The following is a 16452-nucleotide window of genomic DNA, read 5'->3' as shown; positions in this document are numbered from 1 at the left end:
GAAGGGTTGACCTATTATAAGCTCTTCTTCCATCTCTAGAAGCATTAAGTTAAGATCTTTTGGGCATCTCAAAGGAAAACGTAGAATAGAGAAGCATGTGTGATATCCTATGGACAATGACCCCTGACCCTATGTGCAAACGTGGTCTGAGACTGGAGAGAAACACCTGTCCTGGGCTGGGGCACAGGGCCGGGGGAGCTGGGCTACAGAGACGATCAGAGAGTTTAGCTGGTTGCTGTGTGAGGCTGTGCCCTTGTCCCTAGGGATGGGGATAAAATAACCTAGAGAAGATCTGGAGATCCCAAAGCAGTGTCCTGGGGGTCAGCCCCTAGGAAATTGGGGCCTCTTGAGAAGCCCCCATCCAGTGGTGCAGTGATTTGGAAAAAACAAAACAAAACCCCAAACAGCTTTAGACTGAGAGGCAGAGGACAGCTTTTAAGTCCTGTGTGTCCCAAAGGCCCCAAGTGCTGTGGGAGGGGGACTTCCCAAACCTGTCTGTTCTCCAAAGAAAGGCACAGAGCTGGGCCAAAAATGGCCCAGCAGACTAGAAGAGGCCTCTAGGTTGACATAGGAACACACCCTCTTGGAGTCCTGCTGGTGGGAGCCTGTGTGGGGCTTGTGCGGTGCTGTTTACCATAAAGGCCAAGTGTGATGTCAGGTCCAGGCTAGATAGACTCAGAGCCCTCAGTTGTGTGTGCCAGTCACATATCCCTCATGCCAGGCGGCTCTGCTGTCATTCAAAGGAATCCCTCACCTGCCCGCACCCCCTGGCCTCCTCCTGGAGGCCCTCATATCCAGAGAGGAGAAAAGGAGCAGGGAACTCGGGGGGGAGGGGGCATCTGAAATTAACAAAATAAGTGTCTGAAAGAGACCAGATTTCTACACTAGAAGGGACTGAATTTCTTTGGTGATGACATTTAGTATCCTTCACCTGTTGTGGCTTGAATCATGGTTCCTCAGAAGATATGCTCAAGTCCTGACTCTTGGTATTTGTGAATGTGACCTTATCTGGAAATAGGATCTTACTGATAAAACCGTGTTAAGTTGAGGTCATTAGCAAGGGCTCCAAATTCAGTATGACTGGTGTCCCTAGAAGAGACAGAGACCCACAGGAAAAACCCCACCAGACGGCAGAGGTTGGAGTGATGTGTTCACAAGCCAAGGAACGCCAAGGATTTCAGGCAACTACGAGAAGCTAAAAGAAAGTCATGGGACAGATTGTCCCCTAGAGCCTTAACAGAGACCATGGCCCTGCTGACACCTTGATCTCAGATTTCTAGTTTCCAGAACTGTGCGAGAATAGATTTCTATTGTTTAAAGACACCAGTGTACGGTGACTTGTTACCACCTCCTAGCAAACTAATGCAACTACTAACTAGAAATGGGGTCTGGTGGACTGAATTGAGTTCAAGAAGGGAAGAAGAAAGATAATTAGATTTCTGTACCTGTCCCCACATTTTATATTCAACTCAGGATCTGAGCCCATGTTTTCCTTGTGAGGGGGATTCAGGTGACTCCGTGTCCTCATTGTGCAGATCTGCCTGTCTCCACGTAGGAGCTCTCAAGTTTGTATCTACCTTAAGCACACCAGCATGGCAAGGCTCAGGGGGCTTTTGCTTTTCTGATTCTTGTTTCATGACTAGCCTAAACTTGCTTGAGTCAGGACTGACACCGATTGAGGAAATAGATACGGTTTACAACCGTGTGAACTTTGCAATAAGAGATAACTCGGGCCAAGGTCTCACCAGGAAGGGAATTACAGAAAGTTCTCAATGTAGTCACAATATTTTCTCATATAAATGTGTACCATTAGGGTCGATCTGTCGGAGTGATTGATGGGCTGCGGGGAGGCCTCCTCTATTAAATTGCCCTCATTGCTCATACGAATGTCTGAGAGTCCACAATGTCTCATCATTCCTTTCATTCTCAAAGGCATCGTCAGTTTTTCGATTAAACACCAATGTCCCCTGAGAAGGTTCACAGCGTGAGCTCTTAGCAACAGCCAGTGGTTGTTTCTTATGTGATGTCTATCCTGGGACCTAGAGGAGATATTGGGGAAGGGAGCCAGAAGGCTATGGTCAGCTTCCCAATGCGGTCTAGGGCTCGGTCATTATAATCAACAGCTAATATTTAATAAACATCCATGTGGTAACAACGATAATTAACATGGAAATCTGGAACTTTGTTTTCCAAGTGGAAAGGAGTTCATTAATAAAATGAAGAGTCCTGTCTTCCCCGTGCAATTAGTGATCTGACCTATCCACTCTGGGTCAGCTGGGAGACAGCTCTATGACAGCGGACATGTTGCTTACCCTTTTTATGACCCAGGTATCTCCACGTCTGTGAAATGGGACAATAGTGTCACCTACCTCATGAGACACTTACAAGATGCAAATGAAATACATAATCTGAATCACTGAGCTCAGGGCTTGGCACAGAGTAAATGCTCAATAAATGTTAGTATATCACCGGTCTCTGAATTTCCTCTCCCTAGGCTAGTAGACAGTTGAGTTTCTTTACGCAATGCTGGTTTTGTGCTAAAATCATCTGTGTTGTTCCACAGAGTGATCCAGGGCTGTGTTGTGAATGTGAATTCAGATATCAGCCCGTCAAAGAGCATTGGATACTGTGCCACATATTGTGTATTTTTCGTGTTTGATAATATGTTGAAAAGCAAGCATCAGCATAAAAGAATTCTGTAATTGTTTGTAGCTTGTATGTCACATGGTGCTTACTGTGTGCTTTACAAGGTAGGAACTCATTTACTCCGCAGCCGATCCCATCTGGCGCACTCTGTTATTATCGCCATCGACCCACGAGGAAACGGGCTTGGAGGGGTCACAAAACGAGTGCAAGACATGGAGCCGGGATTTAAACCAGACATTCTGACTCCAATGGGGGCCGTTCGCTGTTACACTGTGCCACAAGAGTACATGAACACACACATGGGTGCACAGGTGCGCACACACAATGAGCCACCCAGGCGTCCCAGGGAGAGGAGATTCTTGAATGTTTCCTCCGCCGAGCACTGAGCTCCGCGCTGCAGATAACGTCTTTCATTTGCATCTTGTTACTGCCTAAGGCGACAGGTAATGTTATTGTCCCATTTCCCAGATGGGGAGTATACCCCCATCCTAGAGTCCACGGATAGTTAGGGAGGGGAACAATCCTCAAAATGCAGTGAAAGGACAGAGCTGGTGCCACCCAGACAGACCCTGGGAGGTGTTCACCGACAGATGCCACTTTCCCAGGTCCCAAAGCACCAGAGAGTTATCAGGACCTTGTGATTGTGAGGGCTTCTGCCCATTCCCATTTCGGTGGGAATGGTGGAGAGGAGGAGAGGTTTGGATGCTTTTTAGAAGGTGACCAGGAGAAGGCTGGAGGAACAAATTGTGGGCATGAAGGTCAGGAAAGGTCAGAGGCAGCTCCGAGGTGTGTGGGAATTAGGGACACTGCTGAGTGAGGTAGGGAGCAAGACAGAGGAGGAGGGAGTGTGGGGAGGTGGCAGAATGGCGAGGTGGGTGTGGACAGGCCAGGGGCTGGGAGTTAGGTAGCAAGGCATCATTCTCTGGAACTTTGGTTTTTTGTCCTTCTCCGCTTGTAAGTCTTTGTTTTGCTGCAATTGTGATGGATGGGAAGAAAATGGGAATAAAATGTAACTTTTAGGAGGAATAGATGAGGAGTAGAAGGTGACCCTCTGACGCACTGCTTGTTCAGTTACTCCTCAGAGGAGCTGGACGCGTGTAGGGTCACCACTGCATCCCTGGGGTCAGACCTCCCCTCCGCTGCTCAGCTGGCCCTCGGGACAGTGCTGGGGAGACGGGAGAGTGCTCCTCTCAGAACGGCTTCTTTCTCATGACCTCACTGTGATGACAAAAGGCAGATTTCTCAGCCACTTCCTTCTCCAGTGGGCAAACCCGGACCGCCTTCAGGTTCTGTGTGAGCAGGTAGGGACAGGAACGCGGCTGGCTTCTAATAATACTCGAGGGGGGCGCATTTCTCAGTTAAATTCCAGGTTGTTAGGACTCCGCATAAATTAACAAGATCTTGTGGTAGGAAATGGTGCTTGAACAAAGAAATTTTCTAAAACATGTGCTAAATTGGGTCTACCTCACTAGAAGGAACCGAAATTGTTTGATACATGCTCTGTGGCATTGCTGGCAAGGAGTAGAGATTTGCAGATGAGAGAGACAGCCAGGCTGTGAGGTGAGAGGGAAAAAGTAGAGCAGCCCCCCCGCCCCGCACTGAGCTTCTGTGTCATCTTCCGATCTCATGGCTGCTTGTTTAAAACAGACTGTCTGTTTTTATTAGGGAATTCCACAAGGGAAAGCGTGTTTGCAGAGACTCATTCCAATGATGGAATAATAAAATACACAACAAGTAGTTCTCCATACTTTCTTGGGAGGGGTGGGTAAAACGCGTGGGGTAAGGAAGGAAGTAAACTATTCCAGAGGCATAAAGAATAGACAACAGCTCTATTTCCTTTCTTTCTTTTCTTTTTAGAAAAATGGTGAAATACCAGTATTTTAAAAATTCAACATTGGAGAAAAATTCACGGCAGAAAGATGTCACCAGTCCCGTACCTTTGAGAGATCACATCAGATACTGATGGTAATTTTAAAATAATATAGAAGAGAAAATGTTAATGTCAAATTTGTTTTTTATTTTTTAATGGAAACCTATTTCTTATAGTGTAAAGATATAATCTCATCTCTTGTAGAAAGGTTATAAGTAGTCCTATAGAAAACTGGATCTAATTTAAAAGTCTGAAGTTTGGATTTTAAAGCTTGTGGCTTATTTAAAACTTATAGTTAGAAAGTTTGGATTAAAAAAGGGAAAGAATAGCTATACATCTAAGGTATTATTGCTCTACCTTAAGACAACAAGGATCCATTAATTCTGTATCTGTTAATTCAATAAGTATTTAGGTTATATTCTAGACACGAAGTTTAAAAACCAGATTTTTTTTCTGTCTGACATCATTTCCTCATTCTATTACTAATGTTTGTAAACTCCTTTTAAAAAATGCAATAGGGTAAGGCCATTAGGTGAATCAGCTAAGTCTATATGTACTGACATGCAAATATATATATCCCATATGTATATGAATAGTTGATATATATAACACATTTGATGAATATAATAGTCCACTATAATGGTTGTAGGGTACCCTAAGACTTTTTCTTTCTTTTGAGATATACTGGACTTTAAAAAAATTGACAAGCATATAAATCTGAGCTCCAGGTCAGGTTTTAGCTCATTTAATACCCTTGTTTTGAATACCCTAGCTTGTACCCCAACCCAAGTACTATATCATCACCAAATTATAACTTTCTAAGGAGGTACAAAATCATTCATGCATGCCTCTTCAACTGTATAGCAGTGCACCTGAACAGATTTCATACCTCTGCTTACAAAGAGAAAGCTGCTAGTCTAATATCCAGGCCAAGTCCATTCTCTAGGTAGTTCAATTTAAAAAGATCACTTCCCGTCTAAAGATCCCATCTGTAATCAGTCGACTCCATGCCAGCAACCCTCCACTCCAAATGTGGCATGAGCTGTCTTTGTCAGCAAGCAGAAGTGTATTTCTCCTTTCTTCTGGCCCACGTAGACCTGTGGCATCCAGATGCCACATGCAAATGCTTCCGATAAGAAGCAGCAGTAGCATGAACCTAATAGAAGGTTAGGAAGAAAATGCTGCTCAGGGGAGAGTGGAAATGTCTGAACATAATGAACAGGGTTGGGAGGAAGTAAAAGGAATTCAGGAAGCGTCCAACCAGGGAAGCTGTGATGGTGTCCAAGAGCAAGTGTCACAGGATGAGGGGATTGAGAAAGTGGAACTCGGGGCCATAAAGGGAAACTTGAGAGAAAAGCTGTGCTTGTGTTTTGTAAATTTTGCATTTCACAGAAATTTTGTGGGTTCAGCAAACACATTTCCTATGCTGAAAGCTCCAGTGAAAAGAAATGCTGGCTATATACAACCATCTGGTGAGCAAGAATTGACTGGACATCCTTAAGGTGTGTAGCATTATAATAGGCACTTTATTGGATTCAGAAAATAGTTAACTTAAAGAGACAGCACAGCAAATCACCCTGTGGAGATACAGCTTAGAAACTGTTTGAAAAATGTCGCCTGAGGTATACGAGCAGGAGATTTGTTTACTAATCTCAGAGTGTATGCTACACAGAAGGGATCGCTGGGGGTCTTCTCCGGGAGCAAAGGACCTTGCTGGCACTACAAGCCCAGCTGCTGCACTCTTCTGTGGACCCACCTCCTCCAGTACACACTTGTCTGGAGCCCATCCAAAGTGGGGCCACAGGCCCGGCAGCGTTCAGGCAGCCCTGGCAGTGACCAGCACCACTGTAAGGTGATTCCCACTTCCCACCCTGAGAAGAGGGAAAGATGACCATGTACACCCAGTCCCAACAGTGGGTTGGGAGCAGACATCTGGTCAGATCGCAGGCCCTACTCACTAACAAAAGCTTCTTGTCACAACATGGAGAAAGAGCCCTGAAGTTCAGTGTTGACACATTGTTGGCAAATGTCTAGTCTGACTCAATTCAAACCCAAGACAGCCCCAGACTGGCTCACTAACAACCACAGGGACACACTTCTGCCCACAACAGGCAAAGAGAGCCATTTCAGACAATTGGTCTGAAGGCAAAAGCAGCTAAAGCCCAACAGTAGGGCACACACAACACACATAGAAGTCACCCCTGATGTGCCAGTTGCTGGTGAACAGGGGACACTGTGCCACAGGGCACTACAGAAGCTCTTCTACAAAACTACTTGCAAGAACAGGAGATGTAGCTGACTTTTCTAACACATAGAAGCAGGCACAGAGAGTTAGACAAAATAAGACAGAGGAATATGTCCCAGATGAAAGAACAAGACAAAATGACAGCAAGAGACCTAAATGAAATGGAGATAAGTAATGTGAGACCTAAATGAAATGGAGATAAGTAATGTGCCCAAAAGAGAATATAAAATAATGGTCACAAAGATACGCACTGGACTTGAGAAAACAGTGGAGGACTTCAATGGGACCCTTAACAAAGAGACAGAAAACATAAAAAAGAACCAATCAGAGATGAAGAGATAAATAACTGAAATTAAAAATACACTGGATTGGGGAGGGGCACCTAGGTGGGTCAGTCAATTGATCAGCCACTCTTGACTTTGGCCCAGGTCATGATCTTAGGGTCCTGGGATCAAGCGCTATGTTGCGCTCTACGCCCAGCAGGGAGTCTGCTTGAAGACTTTCTCTTTCTCCTTCCCCTCTGCCTCTCCCCCAGCTTGTATGCGTGCTTTCTCTCTCTCAAATAAATAAACAAATATTTTTTTAAAAAAAGATTTTATTTATTTATTTGAGAGAGAGAAAGCATAAGCATGGGGAGCAGGAGAGGGAGAAGGGAAGCCCAACATGAAGCTCCAGTCCAGGACCCTGGGATCACAACCAGAGCCAAGGCAGACACTTAACCAGCTGAGCCACCCTGGTGCCCCTAAATAAATCTTAAAAAAAAAAAATACACTGGATGGAATAAGTAGTAGATTAGAAGAAGTAGAAGAATGAATCAGTGACCTGGAGGACATAGTAATGGAAAGTAATCAACCTGAAGAGGAGAGAGGAAAAAAAAAGAAAAAAGTTTTAGGGAGCTCAGTGACACCAACAAGTATAATAACATTTGCATTACAGAGATTCTAGAAAGAGAAGAGAGAGAAAAGGGGCAAAAAATTTATTTGAAGTAATAACAGCTGAAAACTTCCCAAATCTGGGGAAGGAAACAAAAATCTAGATGCAGGAGGTACAGAGAGCCCCAAACAAAATCAAGCCAAGGAGGTCCACACCAAGACACATAATAATTAAAATGGCAAAATGTAGTGATAAGGAGAGAATTTTCAAAGCACCAAGAGAAAAGAAAACAATTATATACAAGGGAAACCCCATAAGGCTTAGCTGATTTTTTAGCAGAAACTTTGCAGGCCCTAGGTACCTGGGCGTGTCAGCCAGTTAAGCATCTGCCTTTTTGGCTCAGGTCACAATCTCAGGGGCCTAGGATTAAGCCCTGGGACAGGCTCCCCACTCAGTGGGGAGTCTGTTTCTCCATCTTCCTCTCCCTATCCCTCTGCCCTCCACCCCACTCATACTCTCTTTCCAAAAATGAATAAGTAAATAAATCTTATAAAAAAAAAAGAAAGCCAATGAACCATGAGAGAAGATAGCAAGAGAAGAAACAGAGAAGAACTATAAAAACAACCGTAAAACAAGTAATAAAATGGCAACAAGTACATATCTATTAATAATTACCTTGAGTGTAAATGGACTGGATTCTCTAATCAAAAGACACAGGGTGATTGAATGGATAAAAAAGGAAGGCTACCTGATGGCTAGTGATGATGAACATTTGTTCATGTGTCTGATAGCCATTTGTATGTCTTCATTGGAGAAGTGTCTGTTCATATCTTCTGCCCATTTTTTGATCTGCTTGTCTGTTTTGTGTGTGTTGAGTTTGAGGAGTTCATTATAGATCCTGGATATCAACCTTTTGTCTGTACTGTCATTTGCAAATATCTTCTCCCATTCCGTGGGTTGCCTCTTTGTTTTTTTTGACTGTTTCCTTTGCTATGCAGAAGCTTTTGATTTTGAGCAAGTCCCAAAAGTTCGTCATCACTAGCCATCAGGGAGATTCAAATTAAAACCACATTGAGATACCACCTTACACCAGATAGAATGGCCAAAATTAACAAGACAGGAAACATGTGTTGGAGGGGATGTGGAGAAAGGGGAATCCTCTTACACTGTTGGTGGGAATGCAAGTTGGTGCAGCCTAATTGGAGAACAGTGTGGAGATTCCTCAAGAAATTAAAAATAGAACTTCCCTATGACCCTGCAATTGCACTCCTGGGTATTTACCCCAAAGATACAGATGTAGTGAAAAGAAGGGCCATCTGTACCCCAATGTTTATAGCACCAATGGCCACGCTCGCCAAACTGTGGAAAGAACCAAGATGCCCTTCAACGGACGAATGGATAAGGAAGATGTGGTCCATATACACTATGGAGTATTATGCCTCCATCAGAAAGGATGAATACCCGACTTTTGTAGCAACATGGATGGGACTGGAAGAGATTATGCTGAGTGAAATCAGTCAAGCAGAGAGAGTCAATTATCATATGGTTTCACTTATTTGTGGAGCATAACAAATAGCATGGAGGACATGGGGAGATAGAGAGGAGAAGGGAATTGGGGGAAATTGGAAGGGGAGGTGTACCATGAGAGACTATGGACTCTGAAAAACAATCTGAGGGGTTTGAAGGGGTGGGGGGTGGGAGGTTGGGGGAAGCAGGTGGTGGGTATTATAGAGGGCACAGATTGCATGGAGCACTGGGTATGGTGCAAAAATAATAAATACTGTTATGCCAAAAATAAATAAAAAATAAATTTTAAAAAATCTTAACAGATAAAAAAAAAAAAGGAAGGCTACCTATCTATATGCTACCTATACGTTAGACCTAAAGACACATGCATATTGAAAGTGAAGGGATAGAAGAACATTCATTATGCAAATGGAAGTGAAAAGAAAGCTGGAATAGCAATACTTATATCAGACAAAATAGATTTTAAAACAAATTATAATAAGGGACAAAGAAGGACACTATATAATCAATCATAAGGGGGACAATCCAACAAGAAGATATAACAATTGTAAATATTTATGCACCCAAATCCAAAAAGCAGTTAATAACAAACATAAAGGAATTAATCAATTGTGATATAATAATGGTAAGTGATGTTAACTCCTCACTTATATCCATAGATAGATCATCCAAACAGAAAATCAAGGAAATAGTAGCTTTGAATGACACATGGAACCAGATGGATCTAACAGATAGTTCAGAACATTCCATCCTAAAACAGGAGAATACATATTCTTTTCAAGTGCATGTGGGACATTCTCCAGAATAGATCACATATTAGGCTACAAAACATATCTCAGCCAGTTTGAAAAAAAAAATAAACAAGTCATACCATGCATCTTTTCTGATCACTGCACTACTGCACTATAAAATTAGAAATCAATCACAAGAAAAAATTTAGAAAGAACACCAATACATGGAGGTTAAATAACATGCTACTAAGCAGTGAATATATCAACCAAGAAATCAAAGAGGAAATTAAAAATACATGGAGACCAATGAAAATGAAAACACAATGGTCCAAAAATCTTTGGGATGCAACAAAAGTTGTTATAAGAAGGAGGTTTATAGCAATACAGGCCTACCTCAAGAAGAAAGAAACATCTCAAACAACCTAACCTTACACCTAAAGGAGCTAGAAAAAGAAGAATAACCCCCAAACCTAAAAACAGTAGAAGGAAGGAAATAATAAAAACTAGGAGAGAAATAAATAAAAAAGAAATGAAAAAAAAAATCAATGAAACCACCAGTTGATTCTTAGAAAAGATCAACAAAACTGATACACCTTTAGCTAGACTCCTTAGAGAGAGAGAGAAGACTCAAACTAAACCAGAAATGAAAGAGGAGGATACACAACAACAAACACCATAGAAGTACAAAGATTGTAAGAGAATATTTATGAAAAAGTTATGTACCAATAAATTGGACAACCTAGAAGAAAAGGATAAATACCTAGAAACATATAATCTCCCAAAACTGAACCAGGAAGAAATAGAAAGTTTAAACAGATGAATTACCAGCAAAAAAAAAAAAAAAAAAAAAAAAAAAATTGAATCAGTAATTAAAAAAAAAAACAAAAACAAAAACAAAAAACTCCCCAACAAACAAAAGTCCAGCTTCACAGGTGAATTCTACCAAATGTTTAAAAAAATACCTACTCTTCTCAAACTGTTCCAAAAAATAGAAGAGGAAGGAAAGCTTCCAAATTTATTTTATGAGGCCAGTATTACCCTGATATCAAAACCAGATAAATATACTACCAAAAAAGAGAACTGTAGGCCAATAACTTGGATTAACATAGATGTAAACATCCTCAACAAACTCAGCAAAATACTAGCAAAATGACTCTAACCATATATTTAAAAAATCACTCACCATGATTAGTGGAATTTATTCCTGGGATGTATGGAAAATCAATACATCAGTGTGATACCCCATATCAATAAGAGAAAGGATCAATCAATCAATCAATCAGTGTGATACCCCATATCAATAAGAGAAAGGATAAAAACCATATGATCATTTTGATAGATGCAGAAAAACATTTCACCAAGTACAATGAACAACCATCATGATAAAAACTTTCAACATAGTAGTTTTGAAGGGAACATACCTCAACATAATAAAGGCCATTTATGAAAAACTCACAGCTAACATCATACTTAATGGTGAAAACCAGAGCATTTCCCTATTGTCAGGAATAAGACAAGGAAGCCCACTCTCACCACTTTCATTCAACATAGTACTGGAAGTCCCAGCCACAGCAATCAGACAAGAAAAAGAACTAAAAGGCATCCAAATTGGTAAGGAAGAAGTAAGACTTTCACTATTTGCATATGACATGGTACTATATATAGAAAACGCTAAAGACTCCACCAAAAAATTGACTAGAACTGGTAAATGAATTCAATAAGGTCATGGTATACAAAATCAGTGCACAGAAATCCATCTCATTTCTAAGCATTAACAATGAAATGGCAAAAAAGGAAACTAAGAAAATGAACCCATTTATAATGACACCAAAAATAATAAAATGCCTAGGAATCAACCTAACCAAAGAGGCGAAAGGCCTGTACTCTAACAACTATAAAACACTGATGAGAGAAAGTGAAGATGACACAAATGGAAAGACATTCCGTGCTCATGGATTGGAAGGATAAATATTGTGAAAATGTCCATAGTACTGATAGCAATCTGTAGCAATCCCCATCAAAACACCAACAGCATCTTTCACATAAGTAGCATTAACAATCCTAAAATTTATATGGAACCACAAAAGACCCAGAATAGCCAAAACAATCTTGGAAAGGAAGAACAAAATTGGATGTATCACAATGTCAGATGTAAAGATATAATATATAACTGTAGTATTCAAAATAGTATGGTACTGGCACAAAAATAAATACACAGATCAATGGAACAGAATAGAAAACCCAGAAATAAACCTGTGATTATATAGTCAATTGATCTTAGACAAAGGTAGAAAGAATATGCAACGGGAAAGAAGTCTTTTCAACAAATGGTTTTGGGAAAAGAGACCACTTTCTTATGATGCCATAAACAAAAATAAATTTTAAATGGATTAAAGACCTAAATGTGAAAACTGAAACCATAAAAATCCTAGAATAAACCACAGGTGGTAATGTTTTTGGCATCAGCCATAGCAACTTTTTTCTCCTGAGGCAAGGGAAACAAAAGCAAAAATAAACTAGTGGCACTATGTGCACAGCAAAGGAAACAATGAACAAAACTAAAAGGCACACAACTCTCACACAGGCTCACAACTATATGGCAACTAATCTTCAACAAAGCAGGAATGAATATCCAGTGGAAAAAAGACAATCTCTTTGGGTACCTGGGTGACTTAGTTAAGCATCTGCCTTTGGCTTAGGTCATGATTTCAGGGTCCTGGGATGGAGCCCCTGTGTGGGGCCTCCCTGCTCAGCAGAGAGTCTCCTTCTCCTTCTCCCTCTGCTCCTCCCCCACTTCCATTCATGCAGTCATTTTCTCTCTCAAATAAATAAAATCTTTTTTTAAAAAAAGGCAGTCTTATGCTTGCTTCGGCAGCACATATAATTAAAAAAAAAAAAAAAAGGCAGTCTCTTCAACGAAAGGTATTGGGAAAATTGGACCACATACACCCTAAACAAAAATAAATTCAAAATGGATGAAAAAACTTAGTGTGAGACAGGAAACCATCAAAATCCTAGAGAACACAGACAGAAACCTCTCTGACCTCAGCCTTAGCAACTTCTTACTAGACATGTCACCGCAGGCAAGGGAAACAAAAACAAAAATGAATTACTTGGCATTCAAAAAAAAAAAAAAAAAAGGCTTCTGCACCGCAAGGGAAAGAATCAACAAACTAAGCTATGAGATATCACTCACATCTGTCAGAATGGCTGAAATTAACAACACAAGAGACAACAGATTTTGATGAGGATATGGAGAAAGGGGAACGCTCTCATAATCTTGGTGGGAAGGCAAACTCTTATAGCCACTCTGGAGAACAGTATGGATGTTCCTTAAAAATAGAACGACCCTATGACCCAGCAATTGTGCTACATGTATTTACCCAAAGTTTATAAAAATACTAATTCAAAGGGGTACATGTACCCTGATGTTTATAGCAGCATTATTTACGACAGCCAAAATGTGGAGAAAGCCCAAATGTCCATCAGCAGATGAATGAATAAAGAAGATATACATATATACAATGGAATATCACTCAGCTATCAAAAAGAATGAAATCTTGTCATTTGCAATGACATAGTTGGAGCTAGAGGGTATTATGCTAAGTGAAATAAGTCAGATAAAGACAAATCCTGTGTATTTCACTCATATGTAGAACTTAAGAAAGAACACATGGGAAGGGGGAAAATTAAAACAGGAGAAAAATAAGTTATAAAAGAATAATAGAAAACAAACTGAGGGTTGATGGAGGAGGTGGGTAGGGGATGGGCTATATGGAGGATGGGAATCAAGGAGAGGACTTGTTACAATGAGCACCAGGTGTTGTATGTAAGTGATGATCACTGAATTCTACTCCAGAAACCAATACTGCACTGTATGTTAACTATCAAAAATTTAAATAAATTTAGGGGCAGCCGGGTGGCTCAGTGGGTTAAAGCCTCTGTCTTCAGCTCAGGTCATGATTCTGGGGTCCTGGGATGGAGCCCCGCATCAGGCTCTTTGCTCAGCAGGGACCCTGCTTCCCCATCTCTCTCTCTCTCTGCCTGCCTCTCTGCCTACTTGTGATCTCTGTCTGTCAAATAAATAAATAAATAAAATCTTTAAAAAATTAAATAAATTAATAAAAAGATAAGTCTTAAAAATAAAAGAATAAAAAATGCTGTTAAGCTTGGCTCAGTATGATATTTAAAGGGTCTTTTTCTAACGTTTTGTCTTGTTTACAAAAGTAATCCATGTTTTGGAAAATAAAAGTCTAAAAGTTTTTCAAAAACTAAACTAAAAGACAATCTACTGAATGGGAGAAGATATTTATAAAGATGTAGCTGATAAAAGGTTAATATCCAAAATATATAAAGAACATCTACAACTCAACACCGAAAAAACAAATAATCCAGTTAGAAAACGGGCAGAAGACATGAACAGAAGTTCTCCGAAGACATCCAGATGGCCAACAGACACATGAAAAGATGTTCTATAACACTCATCATCAGGAAAATGCAAATCAAAACCAGAATGAGATACCACCTCCCACTTGTTGGAATGGCTAAAATAAAAAACACAGGAAACAACTGGTATTGATGAAGATGTGGGAAAAAGAACCCTTGTACATTGTTCATGGGAATGCAAACTGGTGCAGCTACTCTGGCAAATAGTATAGAGGTTCCTCAAAAATTAAAAATAGAAAAAAATATTAAAAATAGAATTACCATATGATCCAGTAATTTCACTGCCAGGTGTTTATGCAAAGAAAATAAAAACAATTATTTGCCAAGAATACGTACCCTGTGTTTATTGCTGCACTATTTATAATAGCCAAGATATAAAAGCAGCCCAAGTGTCCATCGATAGGTGAATGGATAAAGATGTGTATATGTATACAAAGGAATATTACTCAGCCCTGAAAAGGTTGAGATCTTGCCATTCACAACAGCATGGGTGGAACTAGAGGGTATAATACTCAGTGAAATAAGCTAGAGAAAAATAAGTACCATATGATTTCACTAATATGTGGAGTTTAAAAATCAAAAAACAAACCAAAAAAGAGATTCATAAAAAAAACAGACTATTAATTACAGCGAACAAACTGATGGTCACCAGAGGGGAGATGGTTGGGGGATGGGTGAAATTGGTGAAGGGGATTAAGAGGACACTTACGATGAGCAATGAGTAATGTACAGGATGGTTGAATCACTCTATTATACACCTGAAACTAATATAACAGTATGTTAGTCACTCTGGATTCAAATTAAAAAAAAAAAAAAAGATTTTAAAAAATGAACTTGGCAGTGGGAAGGAAAACTGGTCAAATGCATCCAGGAGAAAGAAGAGCCGTCATCCATGTGTGGGGGGCGCCCACTGCAGGGCTCTACCTCTCAAATGCACACCAGACACACAGGCAAATGGTCTACGGTAATGGATCTAGAGGGTGGGTCTAGAGTTTGGGGTTAAAGACAGCTTTTGGGGATTGTGTCAAGCCTCTGCTTTCTTTCTTTCTTTCAGGAATTAGAAAAATGCAGTGAAGTAAATCATGCAAGTTCCCAAACAGCTTGAGGAAAGGACCAAGTTATCTTCAGAAAAGAGAGATGTGCCCTTCCTTGAAAAGGCTATCTTCTAGAACTCTCGACTTTTCCAAAAGTAGCTGACACAGGGCGGAGTGGCCTGCCTCTGCTGGAGGGACAGCTGGCCTCGAGGCACGGTGCTCTTTGGCTCCCTACTAGATCCCGGGGTTGCTAGGAGGAAGAGTGTGGGTGGCCTGTTCACGTTAAGGGCATGAAGAACAGAAGAGCACTTAGCGCAAGTATAGGAATCCTCATTTTTGCCCACGGGTTGTAATACTGCTTTTGGGCTCCATGGAGCTATGGATTAAACACAACCATTCTTGAGCGGTGTCAGGTGTGTGTGTGCACGTGGGACGTCGGTTCTATAACCTGCAGGGTCTGGGCTGTAGCAGAGACTCTACGCGGCAGGAAGACTCTTTCCTCAGCTGTCAGGAAAGGGTGAAAAAGGAGCAAAAAGCCACAGCCTAAAAAAACAAAACAAAACAAAACAAAAAAAACAAGAATCCTTCCCAAGTGAAGGTGTTTTAAGAAAACCTTTGCTGACGTAGAACTCGGGAAGGGTGATTTGCAGGTTGACACCATTAGCTCACTGTCCTTCTCTCAGAAATACTGCACACACCGGAAAGAATTTGCAGACAAAATTCAGTTCTGTAAACACAGCTAGGCACCTTCTAGATGCCAGAAAATTCGGGGGAAAAGGTGAATTAGGGATGATCTTTAACTTTGAGTTTAGATATGGGTAATTTAAGTAAAGATTCTGCCAGAGAATATAACAAAATGGGTGTTTCTAGAAAGTGGGCTTGTAGCTACTATTATTTTCGACCTTTCAGAAAATAGGAAACCGGGTGATCAGTTTTGATGGCTCTGAAGTGAGTGCATGGCGAGGACAGTGGGGCTGCCTTTTTAAATCCTTCATGCTGTTCCTGTCGTTGCCAAGCATGGAAATTTGAATTTACTTTGGGAGTAGATTTGCTTTGATTGGGCCTTTGGTTCTTCCAAAG

The 16452-nt window shown here is 40.9% G+C and overlaps 1 protein-coding gene across 5 annotated transcripts in view; it reads left to right on the top strand.

The window, feature by feature from the left end:
* The window catches only part of SCAF8 (SR-related CTD associated factor 8), a 222746-nt gene extending 206966 nt beyond the window's left edge, over nucleotides 1-15780 (top strand). For 3 of the 5 annotated variants that reach the window (XR_001177198.2, XR_006606799.1, XR_006606798.1), the window contains 2 exons: nucleotides 4504-4611; nucleotides 15393-15780. The gene's annotated coding sequence lies outside the window, so the exon portion shown is untranslated. Of the gene's footprint in view, nucleotides 1-4503; nucleotides 4612-5908; nucleotides 6019-15392 lie in introns of all 5 variants that reach the window. The other 2 variants (XR_006606800.1, XR_006606801.1) reach the window with 1 other exon arrangement.
* The last annotated feature ends 672 nt before the right edge of the window (nucleotides 15781-16452 follow it).

The sequence above is a fragment of the Mustela putorius genome, unplaced genomic scaffold (genome assembly GCF_011764305.1).
Source record: "Mustela putorius furo isolate JIRA1106 unplaced genomic scaffold, ASM1176430v1.1 tig00000450_pilon_pilon_pilon, whole genome shotgun sequence".
Classification (NCBI taxonomy): Eukaryota; Metazoa; Chordata; class Mammalia; order Carnivora; family Mustelidae; genus Mustela; species Mustela putorius.
This window is presented reverse-complemented; position numbering and strand designations above follow the sequence as displayed.